Raw genomic sequence first — 25,046 nt, 5'->3', positions numbered from 1 at the left:
GTATTGTGGATATAAGTTCATTGTCAAATATACATACTCATTTTTTCTCCCAATCAATGGATGGCTTACTCATTTTCTTGATGTGTCTATTCCTGAATATTCCTGTGTCCAAACATATGTTCCATGTATACTCAAAAGAAAAGTATACTTTCCATTATAGGTATTTCAGGTTTTAGATTCCACTAAAAGAGCCACCTTAGGAGTTTTTTAAAAATTTTTTATACAAGTACTATTTTGCTATATATTTGAACTTTCTAAGACTGAGAAAAGTATGTTAAAGTGACCTATTTTAGATTTGTCTATTTTTTTATTTTCTCTTTTATATCTCTTAATTAGGAATACTACTGCTTTGTTTTGAGGGCAATATCTCACATTAATAATTCTTACTTATTTTAATAAACCTAGCTCATAAATAAATTCTTATAGCTTTAATATAACAACCAGATCTAGAGATAATTCTTTATTTTTAAGACTTTTTACTGATTTTTAAAGAGAGAGGAAGGGAGAGGGGGAGAGAGAAACAGTGATGTAAGAGGAAACACAAACATGACTGGCTGCCTCTTGCATGCCCCCACTGGGGACAGAGCGCCCAACCCAGGCAGTGAAAGGATTGACACCCAACCAACAGAGCCACACTGGCCAGGGCTAAAGACAATCATATAAAAACCTTGGGTCGTAATGACCAGTAACAACCAGAGGCTGACCAACTGGAAGTCAGTGCTGGCCCCGTCCCCAAGCAAGCGGTAAGGGGCAATCAGGTAGGCAGGCCAGTGGTTAGAGGAGATCAGATAGGTAGACGGCCCCTCACTGGGCTGGCCCCGTCCCCAAGCAAGTGGTTAGGGGCAATCAGGCAGGCAGGCAGAGTGGTTAGGGGTGATCAGGTAGGCAGACCAGCAGTTAGGGGAGATCAGGTAAGCAGGCCAGTGGTTAGGGGTGATCAGGTAGGCAGACAAGCTGTTAGGGGCAATCAGGTAGGCAGAAGGCCCCTTGCAGGGATGGCCCCACCCCCCAGCAAAGAAAGAGGGAGGCCCAGGCCAGCCAAGCCATTGCACCCCAGCCTGTCGCCTGCAGAGGGAGGCCACCGTTGGCAGGGGAGGGGTGGGGGCAGCACTGCACAGATGGCAAGCAATGGGGGTGGGGCCAGCTGCCTGCAGCCCAGGGAAGGAAAGCCCCAAAAGGCCCTAATCTCAGGCCAGGCCTAGGGACCCTACCCAAGGGGTCCCGGATTGTGAGAGGGTGGAGGCCGGGCTGAGGGACCACTCAGTGCACGGATTTTCATGCATTTTAAGAACTAGAGGCCCGGTGCACGGATTTTCATGCACCGGGCCTCTAGTTCTTAAATATTTTTCCTTGAAAGATTATTAACCTCCATATGGTTGTTAGTATACTTAAGACATTCCCTACACACTTCTTTCCAATACTGTGTTTATGCGTCACTAACACATAAAGTATATTATTTGAACCACATAATATACTTAAATGACAAAGTTGAGTTGAATGCATCTTCCAGGTCTCCCTTCCTATTTTATTGTACCAAGATTGCTTTTCTCATAAGTGTTCCCTAGCTCAGTGGTCGGCAAACTCATTAGTCAACAGAGACAAATATCAACAGTACAACGATTGAAATTTCTTTTGAGAGCCAAATTTTTTAAACTTAAACTTCTTCTAACGCCACTTCTTCAAAATAGACTCACCCAGGCCGTGGTATTTTGTGGAAGAGCCACACTCAAGGGACCAAAGAGCCGCATGTGGCTCGCGAGCCGTGGTTTGCTGACCACTACCCTAGCTGGTCTATATAGAAATCTCTAAGAAATCATTTTAGATCCCTGGTCTTATTTGGTCTATGTAATCTGTTTGGTGAATTAATTTGAATCATGTGCTTGCTATCTATTTCAGAATCTAGACCCTTCTTTATCATAATTTGGGATATTTATATAAATATTATTTTTAAAGAGGAAATAATGGATGTTGGTGGCTGGCTGCAAATAGCTGCATTTAAATTTTTTTCCGAAATAACTTTTAATCATATTGGATTTAATAGGATATTTCTATAGCAAAAGGAATTGCAAGTGAGCTGTTCTTTCCATTCAAACCAGCCACTAAATGCATCTGTTACCTGAGTCCTTGTCATCTGGCACAGTGATGTTAAGTGGTTTGTCATCTGACACAGAGTAGCTTATGTGGGTGTTAAAGGGCATGTTTTGTAATCTTTGCAGAACTATTCTCCAAGCTGTTTTCTTATATTCTTGGCAAATGAAGGCTTTCTGGACTTCAGTATGGCAATGCATTTTTGCCCCCTATTTTTGTGTAATAAAAATGAACACGAATTTCTGTAGCTCTGCTCACAAGCAAGTTCTTGGATAATTTGATATTCTCTCCAGTTTGCCTTCAGAAATGACTATAAAATCCCAGTCTTGGATTGGGAGCAGGGTCTTGAGTAATTAATGGAAAGTGGCACTGCAGAGCTATAATCTATCAAACTAATCTCATTCCTACCTATTCTGCTCATCATTAAGAAGACATGTGAGATACAGAAGCAGGAATGGAAGCCAAAGCTTAATGCTGACCAGGGCAGATGGCCAACAGCAAACCTCACCTCAATGGCTCTATAATCCAAAATTCTAATACTGATGATTCATTTCTTTAGATTAAACCAGTCCTAGACATGAAAAACTAAAATATCAATTAGTGAAAATAAGCTATTTTCAAGAATCTTCACCTCTATTTTAGCAGATTTAAAAATATATTCTCAAGTGTTTGTTATAAGGGGAGTATTGTCCTACCTAGCTTGCTATTGACATGAGAATCAGTTTAAATTTTGAACTCACATATTTGTATTTATACTTTATTGAACCTATTCCATAGTTTATTAGTAGCATTAATTTTAACCCTGAGGGGTTTATTGTGAATATAGATGTGATGGCTGATTTTTTTTTTTATAAACTTGCCTGGGATACAGGGTGCCCAGATGTTGGATTAAACATTACTCTGAGTGTGTCTGTGAGAACGTTTTGGGGTGGGATTAACATTTGAATCAATAGACTGGATACACAGATTGCCCACACCAACATATACAACCCTCATCCACTTTCTTGAAGGCCTAAATAGAACAAAAGGCTGAGCAAGAAAGAATGTGTGCTCTCTGCCTAATAGTCTTGAGCTAGGACATAGGCTCCCTCCAGCCTTCGGGCCAAGACTGGAACTCACACTGTCAGCTCTCCTGGTTTGGGGGCCTTTGTACGGTAGATCTTGGGACTTCTCAGCCTCCATAATCACGTGAGTCAATTTCCTGTAAAAAATAATTCTTTCTCTCTTGATTGATTGATAGCTACAAAGAGAGATAAATAGATGATAGATGGATAGCCTATCTTCTATCTGCTCTGTTTCTCTGAAGAACCCTGACTAATACTGTAGACTAGCCCCAACTCTATATAACCCACAAGCGCTTGGCTGCACTTCCTGTTTGTGTGTGTGATTAAATATGGGAAGGGGGTGTAGAGTTAACAGGAACTTAAATAACTTTGGGCTATTAAACATTCTATTTGATTAATATCTATGACATTAAAGAAGACAACAGACTCAGAGTAAGGACACCATTTTATATCACAATCATGGGATAGTAAGTTTAAGAATAAATCAAGTTGGTGTTGAAGCACAAGAATTCAAATGTACTCCCAGGCAGCCTAAGAAAGGCTCTGGGGCAGGCTATGCACCTGACGTGTTCACAGAGATCCTTTGATATCATGGTCTTAGCATAAAACATTTTTAATGACAAAGTCATTGAAGATGCACTAAATTGTTCATTTGTCAATTTGCTCTTCTGTGGGGGAAAATGATATATAATATATGTTCATTATAACTATTATGGTCTACCCAAAGCATTTTCAGGTGTCTGAATGCTATTTTGGGAATAAGACACTGTTGCCAGTTTTCACAGAGAGTGCTCACTGCTTCTCATTTCCTCCACTACCTGGTTAGAAGAAACAAAGATTTTAGCCTATATTTGGAAATAACCTGCAATGGGGAGAATAAATGCTGGCTGGTGATGGCAGGAGCTGCACATCAATGTTACCTGGACATTTCCAAGCAGTGGGCAGCAGTAGGGCTGTGCATGTCTGTTAGAATAGCTCAGGTGCTGGCACAGACCTGGGAATCTCGGAAGGTGCAACTATCTGCACGCTGGGAGGAGGCACTGTGGGAATAGAAAAACATCTGTGTCCTCGTGAAAAACAATCATATGGCTTTTACTTGACAGGAAGTCATGAATTGAAGGCTGACTTATTTGGGTGAATGCCCTGGATTCTCCTTGGAGAGCAGTCAGCAAGGTATAAAAGTTTTGGAATCCATCTATAATAATAAAAGCATAATATGCTAATTAGAACAGATGTCCTTCCAGACGTCCTTCTGGACAACCTTCCAGATGAAGCCGCGGTGGTAGAGGCCAAGGCAGAGGCTCCTGGCTGCCACTGCGGCTGCAGGGGCTGAGCCCCTTGCACGAATTTCGTGCATTGGGCCTCTAGTGTAGAAATAATGACAGATTCCAAAGGAGCTATTCATCATGTAAATAGCTCATTTTAGAGCAAGGTTTCTCAACCTCAGCCTGGGCCCCATTAACAGTGCCAAATAGTTCTGTTTGTTGGGGCTATTCTGTGCATTATAGAGTGTTTAGTAGCATCCTTGGCCTCTATCTACTAGATGCCAATAGCACTCTGATGCCCAGTTGTAACAAAACAACAAAATTACCTGCAGGCATTGCCAAAACCCGGGGGTGGGGGAGAGGAGAATTACTCCCAGTTGTGAACTGCTGTTCTATATAGAAAAGATTTCTTCCCTTGAATAGTTGTAATATTAAAGATTTTTCTCCCCTTTTTATTAAATTTATTGGGGTGACACTGGTGAATAAAATTTTATAGGTTTCAGATGCACAATTCCATAGCACATAATCTGTGCACTGTATTGTGTATTCACCACCCCAAGTCAAGTCTCTATCCATTACCATTTACTCCCCTTATACCCTCCTCCCCCCATAATCACCACACTGTTGTCCCTGTCCATGAGTTTTTTTCTCTTTTTTGCTCAATCCCTCCAACCCCTGACAGCTGTCAGCCTGCTCTCCATTTATGAGTCTGTCTCTATTTTGTTTAGTTCATTTTGTTAGTTAAATTCCACATATGGTACATGTCTTCTTTGACTGGCTCATTTCACTTAGCATAATGCTCTCCAGGTCTATCCATTCTATCCCCCAAAGTAAGATTTCCTTCTTTTTTATGGCCAAGTAATATTTCATTTTGTAAATATACCACAGCATTTATAGCCACATTAATCTTATTTAACACTAGAGGCCCGGTGCACGAAATTCATGCACAGGGGAGGGCTGTGTCCCTCAGCCCAGCCTGCGCCCTCTCCAATCTGGGACCCCTCAAGGGATGTCCGACTACCCATTTAGGCCCAATCCTACCCAGATCGTGCCTAAACGGGCAGTTGGACATCCCTCTCACAATACAGGACTGCTGGCTCTCAACTGCTCACCTGCCTGCCTTCCTGATTGCCCCTAACCGCTTCTGCCTGCCAGCCTAATCACTCCCCTGCCAACCTGATTGATGCCTAACTGCTCCCTGCCAGCCTGTTTGCCCCTAACTGCTCTTCCCTGCAGGCCTGGTCACCCTAACTGCCCTCCCCTATAGGCCTGGTCACCCCTAACTGCCCACCCCTGCAGGCTTGATTGCCCCCAACTGCCCTCCCTTGCAGGCCTGGGTCCCCCCCAACTTCCCCTCCCTGCAGGCCCGGTCACCCTCAACTGCCCTCCTCTGACAGCCTGGTCACCCCTAACTGCCCTCCCCTGCAGGCTTGATCGCCCCCAACTGCCCTCCCTTGCAGGCCTGGTCCCTCCCAACTGCCCTCCCCTGCTGGCCATCCTGTGGTGGCTATCTTGTGTCCACATGGGGGCAGCCATCTTGTGTTTTGGAGTGATGGTCAATTTGCATATCACTCTTTTATTAGATAGGATAGTACTGGAAGTCCTACCACACCAATCAAAAAAGAAGCAATGAAAGGCATCCAAAGTGTAAGGGAAGAAGTAACACTGTCATTATTTGCAGATGACATGATACTGTATATACAGAACCCTAAAGATTCCACCAAAAAACTACTAGAATTGGTAAATTAATTCAGTAAAGTAGCAAAATACAAAATAAATATCCAGAAATCAGTTGCATTTTTATATACCAATAAATGAACAATCAGAAAGGGAAAGTAAGAAAGCAATTCCATTCACAATTGCTTCATAAAGAATAAAAAACCTAGGAATAAATTTAACCAACCATATGAAAGACCTATATTCAGAAAATTATAAGATACTGAAGAAAGAAATCGAAGAAGATACAAATAAGTGACAGTATACACCATGTTTATGGATAGAAAAAATTAAAGATTTTTCCGAATTGGCTTTTAAATGAGAATTTTTTGCATGTCAATGACCTAAGACATACACTTTTGCCTTTTTTTTTTTTTTTTAGAGAAAGTTACATTTAAAAAAGAAAAATTCTGTTTTATAATTTATATTTTCTTAAAAGCTAGCTTGACAATGGATTAGAACAAGGGTCAACAATTTATTTCTACAGAGCTGGAACTAAATATTTTAAGCTTTTGTGTAGTCTTTTTTTACAACTACTCAACTCTGTTGTTACAGCATAAATGCAGCCATATCATAGATAATATGGAAAAGAATGGGCATTGTTGTATTCCAATAAGATTTGGTTTATTAATGTAAATTTTTTATTGTGGTATAATTAACATAAAACATTATATAATTTTATATATATATATATATATATTGAAATGTTCACCATAATAATACATTTGTCAGCATACTAGTTACAAGATTTTTTTCTAGTAATGTGTATTTTTAAGATTTACTCTTTTAGCAACTTTCAATACAATATATTAGCTATCTTCACCATACTGTACATTCCATTCATGACATTTATTTTATAATCAAAACTTTGTACCTTTTGAGTCACTTTATCTATTTCACCCCACTCCCTGCTTCTGGCAACCACCAGTCTGTTATTTGTATCTCTGTATCCATGAGCTTGTTTTTTTGAGGGAGGGAGAAGGTTGTTTGCTTTTTTATTTTTATATTTCACATAAAAGTGAGATAACTCAGTATTTGTCTTTCTCTGTCTGACTTAGTTTGCTTAGCATAATGCCCTCAAAGTCTATCTATGTTGTTGCAAATGTGGCTATAAAAATAAAAGGCGTCCAAACTGAAAAGGAAGAAATGAAACTGTCACTATTTGTAAATGACATATTATACATAGAAAACCCCAAAGACCACCAAAAAACTGTTAGAACAATAAATGAATTCCATAAAGTCACAAGATAAAAAATCAGTATACAAAAATCTGCTGCATTTGTATATACTAATAATGAAATATCAGAAAGATAAATTAAGAAAACATTTCATTTAAAATTATACAAAAAACTCTAAGACCTTGATTTAAAAAACTGAAGAAGACAACAACAAATAAAAAGATATTCTGTGGTCATGGATTGGAAGAATATTATTAAAATATCCATACTACTCAAAGCAATCTCCAGTGTCAATGCAATCCCTATCAAAGAAATAGAACAAATAATCCTAAATTTTGTATGAAATATAAAACTTCTGAAGCATTATTTTTGACAGGCAGCTATTGTTACCACATTCGCAATAGAGAACAAAGAGAAGAAGGGATTAAACACAAAAGAATTGCTCTCTAATTATAAAATACTAGAGGCCCGGTGCATGAAATTTGTGCACTCGGGGGGTCCCTCAGCCTGGCCCCTGAGCCCTCTCACAGTCCGGGAGCCCTTGGGGGATGTCCGACTGACGCGGGGAGTGGGCCTAAGCCAGCAGTCGGACATCCTTAGCATTGCCGTGGAGGCGGGAGAGGCTCCCACCACCACTGTTGCTCTCGCCAGCCATGAGCCCAGCTTCTGGCTGAGCAGCGCTCCCCCTATGGGAGTGCACTGACCTCCAGGGGGCAGCCCCATGTGTTGAGTGTTTGCCCCCTGGTGGTCAGTGCACATCATAGTGACCAGTGATTCCACTGTTCGTTCGATTTGCATATTAGCCTTTTATTTATAAGTACTAAAATACTAGAGGCCTGGTGCACGAAATTCATGCACAGGGGGCAGCGGGGAGGGTGTCCCTCAGCCTGGCCTGCACCCTCTCCAATCTGGGACCCCTCATGGGATAACCAGCAATTGGACATCCCTCTCACAATTCAGAACTGCTGGCTCCTAACCGCTCACCTGCCTGCCTGATTGCCCCTAACTTCTTTTGCCTACCAGCCTGATTGTCCCTAACTGCTCCTCTGCTGGCTTGATTGTCCCTAACCACCTCTGCCTCAACCCGGACCTGGTACCCAGGATTCCCTCCTCCAGCTGACCACAGGCACCCAGGATCCGGGCTTCCCTCCCTCTGGTCAGCCATAAGCGCCCAGGCTGGCTGCATCCTCAGGGGATGGTGGGCAGGTGGCTTTGCCTGGGCTGCAGCCACAAGTGCTGGTGCCCAGGACTGCAGGGTGGGCGGCTTCTTTGTCTCCCAGGCCACAGCCAGCCACAGGTACTGGTGCCCAGGACTGCAGGGTGGGCGGCTTCTCTGTCTCCCAGGCCACAGCCAGCCACAGGTGCTGGTGTCCGGGACTGCAGGGTGGGTGGCTTCTCCATCTACCAGGCTGTAGCCAGCTGCAGGTGCTGGCACCTGGACTGGAGGGTGGGTGGCTTCTCTGTCTCCCAGGCCACAGCCAGCCACAGTTACTGGTGCCCAGGACCGCAGGGTGGGTGGCTTCTCTGTCTCCCAGGCCACAGCCAGCCACAGGTACTGGTGCCCAGGACCGCAGGGTGGGCGGCTTCTCCATCTCCCGGGCTGCAGCCAGCCTCAGGTACTGGGGCCCGGTTTCTCCATCTCCCCCAGGACGTGGGGCGGGTGGACATGGGGTGGGCGGCTTCTCCAGCTGGCTGTAGCCTGGGATCATAGGGCAGGCGGCTTCTTCGTCTCCCAGATCGCATCCACCCTCAGGTGCTGGCACCCGGTTTCTTGTCTCCCCCAGGACGTGGGGAGGGCGGCTTCTCCAGCTGGCTGCGGCCTGGGATCACAGGGCAGGCGACTTCTTCATCTCCCAGGTCGCAGCCAGCCTCAGGCACTGAGGCCCGGTTTCTCAGTCTCCCCCAGGAGGTGGGGTGAACCGCTTCTCCAGCTGGCTGAGGCCTGAGATCACGGGGCAGGCAGCTTCTTGGTCTCCGTGGCTGCAGCCAGCCTCAAGCGCTGGGGCCCAGTTCTCCGTCTCTCTAGGATGTGGGGCAGGCGGACCTGAGGCTTCTGAGGCTGGCTGCAGCCTGGGATCATGGGGCGGGGGGCTTCTTGGTCTCCCGGCTGCACCCAGCCTCAGGCGCTGGTGCCTGACTTCTCCGACTCCCAGAGACCAGGAGAGGCTGGGGGGCGGGGCTGCCGCCATGTTTTCAGTTTAATTGCATACTCTCTCTGATTGGATGGTGGGCGTGGCTTGTGAGTGTAGCGGAGTGATGATTTGCATATTACTCTTTTATTTATAGGATAGTATAGGAAGAAAGAGATTATTCATTAAGTCTCTACTTCATGACCTGCACTATGTGAAGTTTGTGTGTGCATTACTAATCTCAAATTACATGTAAAGATACTGGTTCAGAAAATTTAGGCTACTTGAATAAGGTCACACCACTAATAAGTGACAAAATTCTGATTCAAGATCAGGTGTTCTGACCTAATTCTCATGCTCTTCTCTTCAATGCCTCATTCTGCTCTATCTTAGAGATTTCATTCTGTAGCATGAAATAATCTTTCTTTTACAAAATCTGCTGAAAAATAGTCTCCTCAGTCTGGATTTCTGTGATCCAGTAGTGGTGCCATAAGGAGAGAATTTTATAGCAGATGTCAACAGTATCTATTAATGATATTTTATTTTATTTTTTTTATTATTTTTTTTAATATATTTTATTGATTTTTTACGGAGAGGAAGAGAGAGGGATAGAGAGCCAGAAACATCGATGAGAGAGAAACATCGATCAGCTGCCTCTTGCACACCCCCTACTGGGGATGTGCCCGCAACCAGGGTACATGCCCTTGACCGGAATCGAACCCGGGACCCTTGAGTCCGCAGGCCGACGCTCTATCCACTGAGCCAAACCGGTTTCGGCTATTAATGGTATTTTATATTCATGTCCTTAACGTTGCATTGTGATATTGAGAGAGATTATTGTAGGGTAGAAGTTAAAATAGGTATGCGAGATATCCTAGTCAAGATGTCTGACTTGGTTTTTAATCATTAATTCTCTCAACAAATATTTATTAAGAACACACTTCCTGATCGGTGTGGTGCAGTTGGTTGAGCATCATCCTGTGCACCTAAAGGTTGCTAGTTCAATTCCCAGACAGGGCACATGCACAGGTTGTGGGCTTAATCCCCAGTGGTGAGCATGCAGGAGGCAGCCCATGGATGTTTCACTTTGACATCGATGTTTCTCTCTCTCCCTCTCCTTTCCTTTCTCTCTAAAATTCAATAAAAAAATCTTTAAAAAAGAACATGCAGCGTACATTGCCTTGGTCTGAGTATTGAGGGCACTGTGGTGAAGAAAGCAAATGAGATGAGATCATTGTTCTCACAGATTTATATGTCAGTGCAAGAGACAGCCAAGCAAATAAACAAAATGTACAAGCCAACAAGATCATCTAAAGTGGTAATCAATCCTAATAAGAATACAATGTAGAGAAACAGAGGTTATATGTGTGAGGTGATAGTGGCAGGGAACATTAAATGCTTCCTCAGGGAAGGCCTTACAGGATATGGGGCATTTGGAGGGACACTTGGGTGACCAGATGAAACGAGGCAGGACAATATCCTCCAAAAGAGCTCCCAGGTAGAAGGAGCAACAAGTCCAAATGTCTTGAGCTGAAGTCTTGCTGTTTGACAAGCTCCATCTATGTTTTTAGTCAGCTTGTTACTGTATAATCCTTAAATACAAATGGACAACCTAACATCACCTGTTATTTGAAGAAAGATTACAACATGAAAGAAAATTAATGGGGGGGGAGGGGGGAGAGAGAGAGAGAGAGAGAGAGAGAGAGAGAGAGAGAGAGAGAGAAACAATGACCATGAATAAAACAAGACTTAATTCAAGGTAATAGAGTGGAGCATCCCTTTAAATAACAGTGACTCAAATAAGTACCTTTAGACAGGCTAAAGAAGATATTGCATCTGTAAATCAATTACAAGATGGGAGCTAAAGGAATAATCAGAGAAAGAGGTCCTGAAAATTACTAAACAAGAGTGTGAATGCTGGGAAGACTTCACCAGGAAGCCATCTTTGGAGTTTGGACTAAAGCTTGGATTCTAGGATCTTGCCTTTAAAGTAGGTCCCAGTGTGGCTAAAGCTCTTTGGGTCTGAGTCCTTTCAATGTGAAGACATGTGAACAAAGGGGTGTTAAATGTCCCCTTTCCCAAGGACCACCCAACAGACAGCAGTGAGAGAGGGACAAGAGAACCACAATCGACACTTAGGTTCAAAGGAGGAAGAGAAACAGGAGACAAATAGCAGTCACTGTGTCCTAACAAATCCGAGCTGCAGCCAGGAGCATGTTTTTGCCATTTCTGACAAAGAAACATACCTGTTCCCCGGAAGTCATTACCCATGCCTTTTGGCTCCCCGTCAAAGCGTTTGGCTCCAGCCTCTGAGTCAGTCTTCATTTTCTTAAGGAGTAACCTATTTCATAGCTTTCTCAGACTGCTTCTTGTGATTTAGGGGCCCACAAGCCTTTTTATCATTTTGAATGTCCTCTCACCTTTTCAGTCCAAAATGGTATAATTTCTTTAAAAACATAGTCAGCTTTCTTGTGATTCCAAATATAAATTGTTCTATTAGACAAAAGCAAGGCCCCATCTATCTCCTCAAAAAGGTCCCTATCCCCATTGGGTCAAGAGTCAGGTGTTATCCATTGCAATTTAAAGCCCTTACTTCTAGCTGAAAGTGTCTATAAGGGACCAGCTGAGTTCTTTGAGAAGTTAACAATGAATCTTGATATCTTGATCCTAAAACTACATTTTACCTGAGTGACCCTGAATCTGATATTTCTTCTTTTTTTTTTTTAATATATTTTATTGATTTTTTACAGAGAGGAAGAGAGAGGGATAGAGAGTTAGAAACATTGATGAGAGAGAAACATCGATCAGCTGCCTCTTGCACACCCCCTACTGGGGATGTGCCCGCAACCAAGGTACATGCCCTTGACCGGAATCGAACCTGGGACCTTTCAGTCCGCAGGCCGACGCTCTATCCACTGAGCCAAACCGGTTTCGGCTGATATTTCTTCTAAAGCCATTTCTTACTTTGAGAATCTTTTGCCAGGGACCCAGAAGGTCCTGACTTGGAAATGTTTTCTTTATCTGCTAGAAAACACAGAACAGTTACTATTTTAGTTTATCTTTTCTTAAATACATATATATATATATTAAAGACCCTGTGCACGAATTTGTGCACAGGTGGGGTCCGGCCGGCCCACCCTGATCAGGGTCAATCGGGCCAGGCTGCTGGGGGGAGGGCCCATAGGTGGTTGGCTGGCTGGCCCTGCCCCCTGGTTGAACACCCGGTTGAGGGGACAATTTGCACATTAGCCTTTTATTATATAGGATTTTTATCTTAGTAAGTGCAGCTAAAGAAAAACATTTGTGCTTCTAACATTATGCTGAAAATTTCCTTAGCCAAATCCACATTTATTAGGTATATTTTCTATTTTCCATGATACTGCATATAGATGACAGTGTTGACAAACTATTTGGCCTCCCATTATGTGGGTCACAGTTACTGCAGCCTCCATTGAAAATTTCTCCCCTGTCCTTAGAGCCTCCTTTGACCGTAACCTTGAGGCCTTTTGGCCTCGGTTATGCTGCCCTTTTCCAAAGTGAATGACACATGTTTAGGTTTTTGTTACAGCGGCACCCCACTTTTAATTTGTGTTTTGATTATGTATTGTTGTCCAACAAACCATCCAAAAACTTAGTGGTTTATAATAGGATACTACTCTGCCTTAAAAAGGAAGAAAATTGTACCCTTTTTGACAGCTGGATGGACCTAGAGAATATTATGCTAAGTGAAATAAGCCAGTGAGAGAAAGACAAGTACCATATGATTTTACTCATATGTGGAATCTAATGAACAAACTAACTAGCAAGCAAAATAGAGACAGACTCATAATCAGAGAACAGGAAGACAGCTCTGGTAGGGGAGGGGATGTTTGCAGGGGGTGGAGGGATTGAGCAAAAAAGAGAGAGAACTCAGAAATGGACAACAGTATGTTTATTGCAGGGGGAAGGGTAGAGGTGGAAGAGGGCATAGAGGGGATAAATGGTGATGGAACAAATAAAATAAAATAAAATAAAATAAAATAAATAAAATAAAATAAAATAAAATAAAATAAAATAAAATAAAATAAAATAAAACACAATGTACTAGTATTGTCTCTCATGGTCTGCGTGTTGACTAGACACCGTGGGTGGCTCTTGCTCTCGCTCCCTCAGGTGCTTACAGTCCAACGGCAGCCGGCACAGCTGGGATACCCGCATCTCCCTCTCCAGGCTGCCTCAGGGCCCCTCTTCTCCATGTGGCCTCTTCCCGCAGTTTCTCCTGCAGGGTCGCTGATTCTGCATTACATGGGGCTCAGAGTTCCCAAATACACAAAAGTGGAAACTGCTGAGCCTTCTTAAAGCTTAGGCTTAGACAACAAATGTCACCTTCACCACATTTATGGTTAAAATTAGTCATAAGAGAACTCATATTCACTGCTGTTGGCAACTATATGAATGTGTGAATTCCTAGAGGCCTGGTTATTGGGGCATTTTTGGAGAATGGCTACTATAAGTATTCTTCTTCTGTATCCAGGTTATTTATTTAAGAGTATATTTGTAAGAGTCATTCATTTGGTTTCATGTGGTTGGAGTGCAGGGTCTCCATGATATCCCGTGTGTGAATATGCCAGGATTTACTGTTGCGATTATTTGGGTTGGTTCTAGTGTTTGTTATACATAATGATGCCATAAATCTCCTTGTGCCTGTCTTTTTTGTGCATGTGTTAACACATTAATTTTCTATGTATAACTAAGCATGGGCGTGCAGAGTCCAGGATATACTCACGCTTAACATTAGTAGATAATGCCAAGCAGTTTCCCAAAATAGTATTACTTTTTAAAAATTTCACTAGTCTGCTTGAAATGTTGCCTCCGTACAAATTACTCGGTACATAGCAGCAAGTTTATACGTTTAAATGAAAGCTTAATTATGTTTCTATTCTGCTTAAGACAATCAAATGATTCACACAGCACTTAGAATAAAGTCCATGCTTCCTACCCTTGTTTCTAAAGCCCTCAGGATCTTGTTCTTCCTGACCTCCGCAACACAATTCATATCACTTTCCCCTGTCACTGGGCTGAACTACGCTGACCTTTCAGTCTCATGAGGATGCCAAGCTCATACCCACGTTCTTCACTTTTATTGTTCTCTAACTCTGAAGTGATGTTTCTCCTCACGTTTTATAAATTGTCCATTTTTAAATTCATGCAAGAATAATTTATTGAACAGCTACTATGTATCAGGTATTGTTGCACATTATCATGATACATTAATGAACAAAACAGAGAAAAATCACTGTATCCTGTGGCTTAAATTCTAGAAGCTAAACAAAATAAATAAATAAGTAGATAAGATATAAAGAAATTATGTCATTTCTAAGAAAATGAAAAATTCTATGGGAAATAATAGTGCCATATGGAAAAAAAAAATAGAGTAGGAATAGAAAAACTGGCCAAAGGGGATGTTGTAATTTTGAGTAGCAAGTTCATGGTAAGCCTCTTTGAGAAAGTAACATTTGAACAAAGGCTTAAAGGAAGTGCAAGATCCTGGGAAATATCATGTAGAGGTCAGAGACAGTACAAAGATGGAAGCCTGCTGTTCAATGGAGGCAAAGGCCAGTGTTGCTAAGGCAGCATGACCTGGGGTGACTTCAGAGTTACTGGGGAGTAAGGAGTGGTCAGAAGAAGTTGAAAAGAAGACTGAAGAAATATGGGGTAAAATTTTAAAACTTTAGGAGTGTTATCGGGCTGTGGTATGGAGGCAAGAGTGGAAACAAGGAGGCCACTGCAGTAACACAGGAGGTGAGGTGACTCGCAGGAGCATGGTAGCAGTGGGGCTGGTGGAAGTTGTCAGAAATTGTTGAATGTAGAGCCAAGATGTATGTGGTATGTGATAGAAAGAGAGGTTTATAGGCTGAGTGACTGATAAAATCCAAATGTCATTGACTGAGTTGGAAAGACTGTAATTAGAGAAGTTTTGGGGTCCAGGGGAATCAGGCTATCAATTGGTACATTTTAAACTAAAATTTGTTAGAAATCATAGGGGAGATACCGGATAGGCAATGGGATATATTCAGGAGAAAAATTTGTGAGATAGAAATCTGGGGGCTTATCACCATATAAATGTTACTTGAAGGCATGAGGCTAGATGAACTGCCTATGGGAATAAGTATAGATATAGTAGAAAGGAAACCAAGGGTCTAACTTTGGACTCTGGCTCAGACATTTGTGTTACTTAACCTCTCTGTGCTTAAGTTTCTTTATCTGTATAATGAAGCACTAAGATATGGGAAAGACTAAATGAGTTAATGCAGCATATGTAAACAGGACATGACTAGCACCAAATAAGTGTCATATAAATATTACTTATTATTTACTAGAAGGTAAACCCCATGATATCAGAGATTTTCTTTCATTTTTGTTTATTGCTATATTCCTACCACTTCAGATAGTTTATAGTCCATAGTTGATTCATAAATATTTGTTAAATGAATTTTTGGACCTGATTATAATAGTGGAATTCAGACAATTGGTGATATCAGGTGATGAGGAAAATAATTCCTTAAGTGTATTATTATTATTATTATTATGTCAAAAGTCAAATCATTTGTTATGAGAATTTGAGTGGAATTCAAGACTTTCCTAAGAATAGTAGGTGAGAAATTGTCAGCATTTGAATCATAATCAAGATGGAATGGCACTTCCCATGTCTCTGCCTCTATGTAGAGAGCCAACCTGCCTCCACAAAGGATCACAGCCATTACTCTGTTCATCTCACCTTTGCATCTGCTTTAGCAACCATCCATTTTTGGCAAGTTTGTTTGATATCAGGTAGTTAATTAAGCTATACCATATTGGTATCTAAGTCTTACTCTCTGTGCTTTAAAGAGCAAAATATTAAGGAGGCAAATAACTTTGAACTACACCTGGCATCACTTGAAGCAACCTGAACCTCTAATCACCGCAGGTGAGCAAACTCAGCAGCTGTCCTTAAAGTAGTTAATGATCTGTAGAATGCATCTGGTAGTTTCCTGTGGTGTGCTGCTGTTTGGAGAAAAGATTTAAATGTTTGCCAAATAGACTTTTGTTTCTGCACTAAAATTGGGACTTCGGTTGTGGGAATGACATCTCTGAGTGCCCGGAGTTGTAGGGAAAATACAAGCCAAAGAAGGAAGAGACCTACACCTGAGCTCTGCCATTAGGACTCTACACCTGGATCCGCCATTAGAATTTTTGTCACGTTACTCTTCCTTTTTAGGACATTAGTTTCCTAGTCTATCAAATGAGGAGTGGGATAGCTCACCTATCAGGAGTTCTAGAGCTTTATGTCCAACTCTCCACTAGATATCTACACTTTCATGTCCAAATTGATCTCAAAATATAACAATTTCCAAATCAAACTCTTTTATATTTCCTTTCTTATAGTTATAACTACATAGTTATAACTATACTTTATTTCTTATAGTCATAACTAAGTCCACCCAGTCATATAAGCCAACAATCTAAAAATCATACTCAACTGTCCTAACTTCTTCAGTCCAATCATCTAAATGTGATCACATTCTCTCAGAAATTTGTTTCCATTCTGTTATCTTCCTGCCATGGTCTAAATTTTTGTGTCTCCAAAGTTTACACTATGAAACTTAATGCCCATTGTGATGGTTGTAGGAGGCGGGGCTTTTGAGAGGTGATTAGGTCAAGAGGGTGGAGCCATCCTGAATGGGATTAGTGCCCTTTTCAAAGAGACCACAGAGAGCTATCTGGCTCCTTTTACCAGGTGAGGTCACAATGAGAAGGTGGCATCAATGAACCAGAAAGTGAACCCTCACCAGCTATTGAATCTTCTGGTGCCTTGATCTTGGACTTCCTAGCCTCTAGATCTCCTAGAAATAAATTTGTTGTTCAAGCCACCCAGTCTCTAGTATTCTGTAACAGGAGCGCAGACTGACTCAAGACACATTGTCTACACTGGTATGTGTTAGTCAAGGAGAAGACTATTTAAAAATATTTACTTTCTGTCCTGTACACATGTCAGGTAAAGGGCACAAAAGTTTTGACACCCTGAAGCTGCCTTTTGGGGATACTGATTTTAAAATGTCTATTGGGAAATAAGACTCAGAAAGAACCTTCGGCCTTCCCCTTTTCCTGTCCAGGATAGTCAGACAGAAAAACCTTCAGGAAGGAAGTATTAGGATGTTCACTCAGCTTAATTTGAATTAAAAATGGTAAATACTAGAAAGAGGGCCGCAGTCAGGGGCCTGTTAGATACTCCCCACGTTCCACTGTTTCTGAGTTGCCTACTAAGAATTTTCCTGCCATGTACTAGTATGTTCTGCGCTTCCTCAGCTACCTATAAATCACCCATTCTCACTTCTGAAATTTAATATCTCACCCCCTTTCTCTTTTGTCCAAATATATCATATATACCTAAAGTTGCCTCATTGTCTGCATTTTTATGCTTATGTGAGTTCCCCATGCACATGTATTAAAATTTCTATTTTCTTCTGTTAATCTGTCTCTGTTAATTTGATTATTAGCCCAGCTAGAAGAACATAGAAGGTGGGAGGGAAAGTATTAATTTTTTCTAGTCTTCACATAGGCATTGCCAATTCATTATGTGCACTTTCCTGCTCAGTCTTTCTGCAATCTCAGAATTCTCAATACATTTTAGACAGCCAATACTATGTTTTGTTATACATGCTTATTTTTAAATTATTGGACATTACAAACATATCTGACAAACAACCAGTGTTCATTATATATAAGGAATTTCTGCAACTAACAATAGACAAAAATTCAATAGAAGCGAGTAAAAGGTTTGAAAAGACACTTCACAAAATCTGATATACAAATGACTGATAAGCATATGAAAAAATGATCAATATCATTACTTATCAATAAAATGTAAATTAAAACCACAAATAGCTACAACTACAGGTCTATCAGAATGGCTAAAATGTAAAAGGCTGACAACTGCAAAACTAGTGAGAACATGGAGTAACTGGAACCCTCATGCATTGTTTGGTGGAAGTGTTAACGGAAGGCAACCATTTGAAAAACTCTTTAGCAGTTTTTCATAAAACTGAAGCTATACCTACCCTATGTTCCTAAAATTCCACTCCTAGGTATTTACTCAAGAGTGCTCACAGCGGTTTTACTAATACTAACCATCCACTAGAAACAGCTCAGATGCTCATCAATAGGAAAATGGATGAACAAACTGATATATTTACTCATGCAGAGGAATGCTGATGTACAATGAAAAGAAATGTGCTGGGATATACACAATGACATGGGTGATCTCAACAAACAATTGTGCTGAGTGGGACAAAACTCACTTTTACATACATTGTAAATTTTATTTATATAAAATTCTAGAATTGCCAAAACAAGTCTCTGGTCAAAAGAAAATCAAAATAGTATTTGCCTCTGGGAGTGGGCATGGGAATTGATGGGAAGTGGTATGAAATGATTTTTCTGAAGTAAGGGGAATGTTTTATATCTTGATGGAGGTTAAATATGTACAGGTATTTGTCAAATGTACATTTACAATTTGTACATTTTATTGTACATAAATGTTACCCGAGAAAGTAAAAAGTTGTCAAATATTGAACTATGGTGAATAATATCCATGATGATATACACAATGAGAAAGCAAATAATGTTTAAAATTTACTTTGAAATTAATAAAATATTAAATGAATTTATGATTCAATAGAGGGTTGGTTGGATGGATGGATGGATGGATGGATGGAAGGATTGTTTTCAGGGAAATTAAGGTATCCCTTTCCCCACTGAGTGCTGGAGGTAGGGTCCTTGCCATATCTTAAGAATAGAAATTTTCTGAGACTTACTTGGGAGGATGAGTGATTTTTATTTGCATGGAATTACATCCTTCAGTTTCCAAAGTCCCATTTCCCCAAGCCCAGTCATCAAAGAAGGAGAGTCAGCAGAGCTAGAAGCAAAGCCTATGTCCAGAGTTTTCCTTCCATATTGCAGGCATGTCAGGTTCAGCAACAGGCTAGCTGCAGTCCATTAGTCCATTGTGGGGGGGGGGGAGTGCATATGGTTGTGGGCCATGTGGGTGAATGCAGGGGAACCAAGAGTGTGACCCCTGCCACAAGAGTCCCAAAAGAGCCAAGAGCAATCAAGAGCACAAGAGAGGGAACTCCTTTGTTTAGGGAATGAAGTATCCCAAATTTTGTGCCCTTGTAGTGGCCACACCAATTCTGGCCAATGACCTGTTCCCAGGTGTGACTGCCTGGTTAGTGCCTTTACTAGTCACTCCAGCTTTACTGGGCATGCGTCTATCTTCCCTTTGTTTGACCCCTGGGGAGTTGAATATTAATCTTATTTTAGTTTGCCAGAAAAATGAGGGATTGTTCTTGCAATTAATATAGCAAGCACAGATACCTAATTCCAGTGCAGATAAAACTATTCCTTTATTTAATCTCATTCCCTTCCTTCATTACTTTCATAGATGTTCTCCAGTTGTTTCAAGTGGTATCCACATTCAGGGGCAGCCGATTTGATTGTGACAGGAATGAATTCTTAGGTTTTATCATCTGGACAAGGCACAGAAAGGACCTGTCAGCTTGGTCCCTTTTCTCCTTCATTATGTCCATTTCTAACTGTGTTTCTGACCCATCCATCAAGTCACTGGAAAGGTTTGTCCAAAGGAAGAAGATAAGTGTAGAAGGAAGGGGAAGTTGTGAGGACATAGGAAAAGAAAGATAAGGGGCATTTAAAAGATAATTACATATATTTGTTATTGGGAGACAGAATAAATGTTGCTCTGTTAGTCTGCTTCCTGATTCCCCCATAATCATAGCAATTGCTAATGTGTATTAGTTGCTGTGTGTCAGATGCTGTGCCTGCCCTGTGTACCATGAAGCTCCCATACAAATCTCATCTTACCACTCTGTGAGCTGGTTAGTAATATTTTATCCCTCTTAAAGATTAGAATACTAAAAGCCAGAGGGATGATGTAATATTCCAGTTACCTAATTACTAAACAACTCCAACCTTATTCATCTGACTCCAAAGTCTATGGTCTTGCCAATACAAGGCTACCTCCTGTTTCTCATCTTCACATCACTTCATTCATTTCCTGAAGTTTCATAGATACTCTAGCTCAGTGGTCGGCAAACTGTGGCTCGCAAGCCACATGCGGCTCTTTGGTCCCTTGAGTGTGGCTCTTCCACAAAATACCACGTGCGGGCACGCACGTACAGTGCGATTGAAACTTCGTGGCCCATGCGCAGAAGTCGTTTTCAGCTCTCAAAAGAAATTTCAATCGTACTGTTGATATTTGGCTCTATTGACTAATGTGTTTGCCGACCGCTGCTCTAGTTTTACTCACTGCCTCAGTCTAAACCCCTAGCACTGTCCTCATATTTTCTACCAAATAAAAAGTGAAGTTTTTCTCCTGGCCCAAATGACCCAGTGGTTGAGCGTCAACCTATGAACCAGGAAGTCACTGTTTGATTCCTGGTCTGGGCACATGTCCAGTTTTGGGGCTCAATTTAGAAGTCAGAGAGAAGGAGAGAGGGGTGTGTGTGTGTGTGTGTGTGTGTGTGTGTGTGTGTGTGTGTGTGAAGTATTTTAAATATGTTGACTAGATCATTGGCTATATTTACCACACATTGTGTTCTATATTCTAACAATCAAAACTTCAGAAAAAAAATAAATAGGTTCCAACTCTCAACACTCTAATGTTCCTATATTTAAATGATCACTTACACAGTATATTCCTGTTAGGATTTTCCTTACCTAAAAACTAGGACCATTGTGATACAAGTTACGGGTGCAACTATGCCCCTATCTAGAAGAATAAGTGCCTCTATTCCCTTTTTACCATTTCTCTCTAAATGTGCTTCTGAACCATCTACTGGAGAAAATTGTTAGGGAGTGATTTCAGAAGAAACTGATCCTCATAGAAGTCAATAGGTGACAACATTATTTGGCCCTCTCAAGATCTTGCATAGAGTATTTTGGGTTACCTGTATAATCTAGACATTATTGAATATCAGTATGAGATATGTAAAAGGAGGAGGAAAAGGAAAGGGGTGGAAACTAACATCAGGTGAACAACCACCAGGTACTAATGTTTCTTAGACATGTTATTATTTAATGCCCAATACAATCTTAAGGGGCAAATATCATTTCCCAATTGATTGAAAAGTATTTATTGACCATATATTATATATCAGGCACTGATCTATGTACTAGGGATAGAGCAATAAACAAGATAGATCCAGCTCTCATATTCTAGTGGGTGGGAGCATTTGACAAGAAAAACACATACCGGGATAGTGTTTTTTTAGAAAGCCAATTTCTACCTCGTGTTCAAGGAGGACCTCGTCATGAGCTAATCTGGGGTCTGGATATTCTAGGTAGAGGGCAAAGAATCCAAGCTTCTTGCATTCTAGGACTGAAAGAGTATTCGGAGTATATGGAAGGAATTGTTGAATTCAGAGACTCATGAGAATATCAGGAGGGCCTTATAGACCAGTGCTTCTCAAACTGTAAAGTACATATGAATTACCTGGGGATCTTGTTAAAAAAAACAACAGTTAATTGTTTCAGGTCTGCACTAGGGCCTGTGATTATACTCCCAGGTGATCGGATGTTGCAGGACTTGATAAGGAAATAATATAAAATTACAAGTGTCATTGAAGCCACAGAAGGGTTTTAAGTGGGCAATAAAGTGATATGATTTACTTTTCACACAAAAAAAGTACTCTGGGTGATGGCTTTTACTAGGGTAAGATTAAAGCATGACACCAGATTGATTAAAACATGAGAAATCACATAAGAAACTGGTGTTGACAGACGTTCTATAATTTGCCAAGATCTCCTGTAGACTCATAAAACATGTCCGGGCCTATCTGACCCAGTGTGTAGTCCTGTACCCCCAGGTCATTGTCTAGCTGAGAGGAAGCTTGCCTTTGACTATGCGCTCCCGTGATAGAAGCAGCCTAAGGCAGAGAGGATGGATTCACTGGCTTTGCCATGCTTTTAAAATTGATCTGCCAAGCGGGTACTATTCTTTGGATGCTGGGATAATTGTGTTCATTCTCTGATTGTGGTCAGAACATCTTATGTACCAGACACACTAGAGAAGAGGCCAGCTCCTTAACGTGGGAAGCTCACTCTTTTGATCTGTGTCTTGGTAGAGATGGATCATCTTCCAAGGAGGCCTTTGATAGCCAAGCTGTTTACTTCTCTACTGGCATTAGCGCACAGCAGGAGTGAACCTCAGACAGAACCCCAGGGCGCGTTCCAACTACCTGACAGCTGCAGCAGGTAGCAGAGACATTGCTGGAGCACGCTCTGAGCGGCTGGAACATTAGGGCAAAGAAACAGCAGCAGCTGCTCCATTGTGTGTGCTGTCAGAGAAATGAGTCCCACGTTTCTACTGCAGAAGAACCTCCCAGATGTTTCACCCCCCGAACCGTCTGCTATGCATGCACCTTATCCAAGTTTTGCTCATGGACTGCAACAAATCTAGCCATTTATTCCATGATTTTTTCCTCAGAAAATGCCGGCTGTTCACATGTGAAGGAATCTGATATCCCTTTCAGTGCTGCCCACACTGCTACTTTCTTTTTATCCTCCTTTTTAACTTTCTCACTGATGTTTTTCCTCGCCTCAAATAACTGATGTGCGGTGAAGGAGTATCATGGTTTTTATTCCATTTTGGGTTCCTCAAAAAGTTTTTCCACCTGGTTTGACAAGCAACGCTTGACATTTATGTAGCAATCACGCTGGAAGCACTGTGCTAAGTGCTCTACAAATATTATCTTATTTAAACTTCTTAGGAGCTCAGAAAAGAAGGTTCTCTCTCTGTCTACTCTGTAGCTCAGGAAGCTAAGACTTTATGGAGTTCAGTAAGCCGCCAGTTCTCATAGCTGGTGAGTGGAAGGGTGAGGGTTTTAATTCAAGTCTATTACGGCTAGTGGTTTTCCACCTGTGGTTCCTGGATCTGCAGTATCAGCATCAACTAGGAACCTGTTAGAAATGCAAATGATTCCGTTCTACTCCAGACCTTCTGAGTCAGAAACTCTGGGGGTGGCTATCTGCTTTAGAAACCCCCCAGATGATTCTGATGCATGCTGAGATTTGACAACCACTGATGGAAATTAAAGTCTGCAATCGGAGGCCAGAGAGCCAAATCTCGCCCACAATCTCTGCTGATAGGGCCCTGAGCTAAGAATGTTTTTTGTGCTTTTAATAAGTGGTCAAAAATGAAACAAAGGAGAAGATGTGACAGAGAATGTGTGTAGCCAACAAAGCCTAACCTATTTACCCCCTGGCCTTTTAGAGGAAACGTTTGCTGACCCCTGACCTGGACTGCTTTTTAAGCGACTGTGATGACTGGACGTGCTCCTATCGCGTATTCCCTTACTAATTAATAAGTAATCACTACTTTCCCACACTACCTCCCTCCGTTGCTTTCTCTCCATCCTAACTTTTTCACTCCAATATTTTTAACAAAGTATAGAAACTCTTTGCTAGACGTTGTTGGTCTTTTCTGTTGGCGTATCTGTATGGGTTTATGTTTACAGGAGTGTTTGAGAGTGTGTTCACTTCCCCTGGGCACTTGGCTTTTCCGCACTCAACTCCCTAGCGGCTTTGTTATGAAGATCTTCTCTGTGTACATCAAAGCTGCCCGCGTGCTTATTAATATGCTTATGGCATGTATGTATTTTTTATGGAAATATTTACTCTTAGAAAGTAAATAAGTAGTTTTTGGTTATGCTAAGACACTTTTTCTTGGAGTACATTTTTTAAATCTCTAAAATAAGGATGCATTTGAAACTCTCGGGTGCCTACAGCCTACAGTGGTTTTGATGTGGCAGCGGTCATGCATCCTTCTCATTTCCTGCAAGCATGAACTGGGCCATAGCTATGCATACAAATCCCTTGTTGAGTTTCATTGATATTTAAAATGTATTAAACTGTGGCAGGGTGTTTCAGTATTAAAAAGAAAGCTTCTCTTTATTCAAAACAACACAGGAAAAGAAGAGGATGAAGCAAATACTCGTTGTTGGGAGAATGACCACAACCTCATATTTTCTTGCAAAACAACCAAGTGTTTTATAGGATCAAAGAAAAGAGGATATTCGTGAGTATATGAAACTGTTGCATTCTGTTTGTGAGAAACGTGCAGAAGAATTGCCTGACATATGCTAGGCAACACAAAGTCAGGAGAATTTACCAAGATCCACGGAATAGAGGAAAGCAATTTCCAAGCAATAAGAGGCTTGTGTGAACAATTCATGCATCATACAAAATTTTCTTTAATGCGTTGTGCCATATTTAATTTTGCAGAGTTTTTGTCTTTCTTAGTAGCTCATAAAATAGTAGTGGGTCTAGCAATTGATGTCTTAGAAATTTTAAGAAACCGAGTCTTACAAATGGTATTCATGAGTGTTGCCAAGTATTATGCAATTAAAATTTAATTAAAACAACCTGATCGGGGCTGTCTTCCCAGTCCCAATCGGAGCCCACCAGCCGGGGAGAGGGACTGCATGAGGTTGGCTGGCTGCGGAAGGTTGGCTGTGGGAGTGCACTGAGCATCAGGGGGCAGCTCCTGCATTGAGCATCTGCCTCCTAGTGGTC

General features: G+C 41.4%; 1 protein-coding gene across 1 annotated transcript in view; it reads left to right on the top strand.

The window, feature by feature from the left end:
* The window catches only part of GUCY1A2 (guanylate cyclase 1 soluble subunit alpha 2), a 352,258-nt gene extending 327,800 nt beyond the window's left edge, over nucleotides 1-24,458 (top strand). Inside the window, exon 10 of the transcript XR_008557856.1 lies at nucleotides 24,441-24,458. The gene's annotated coding sequence lies outside the window, so the exon portion shown is untranslated. The remainder of the gene's footprint in view (nucleotides 1-24,440) is intronic.
* Nucleotides 24,459-25,046: the final 588 nt, after the last annotated feature.

This window comes from Eptesicus fuscus, chromosome 13, assembly GCF_027574615.1.
Source record: "Eptesicus fuscus isolate TK198812 chromosome 13, DD_ASM_mEF_20220401, whole genome shotgun sequence".
Classification (NCBI taxonomy): Eukaryota; Metazoa; Chordata; class Mammalia; order Chiroptera; family Vespertilionidae; genus Eptesicus; species Eptesicus fuscus.
This window is presented reverse-complemented; position numbering and strand designations above follow the sequence as displayed.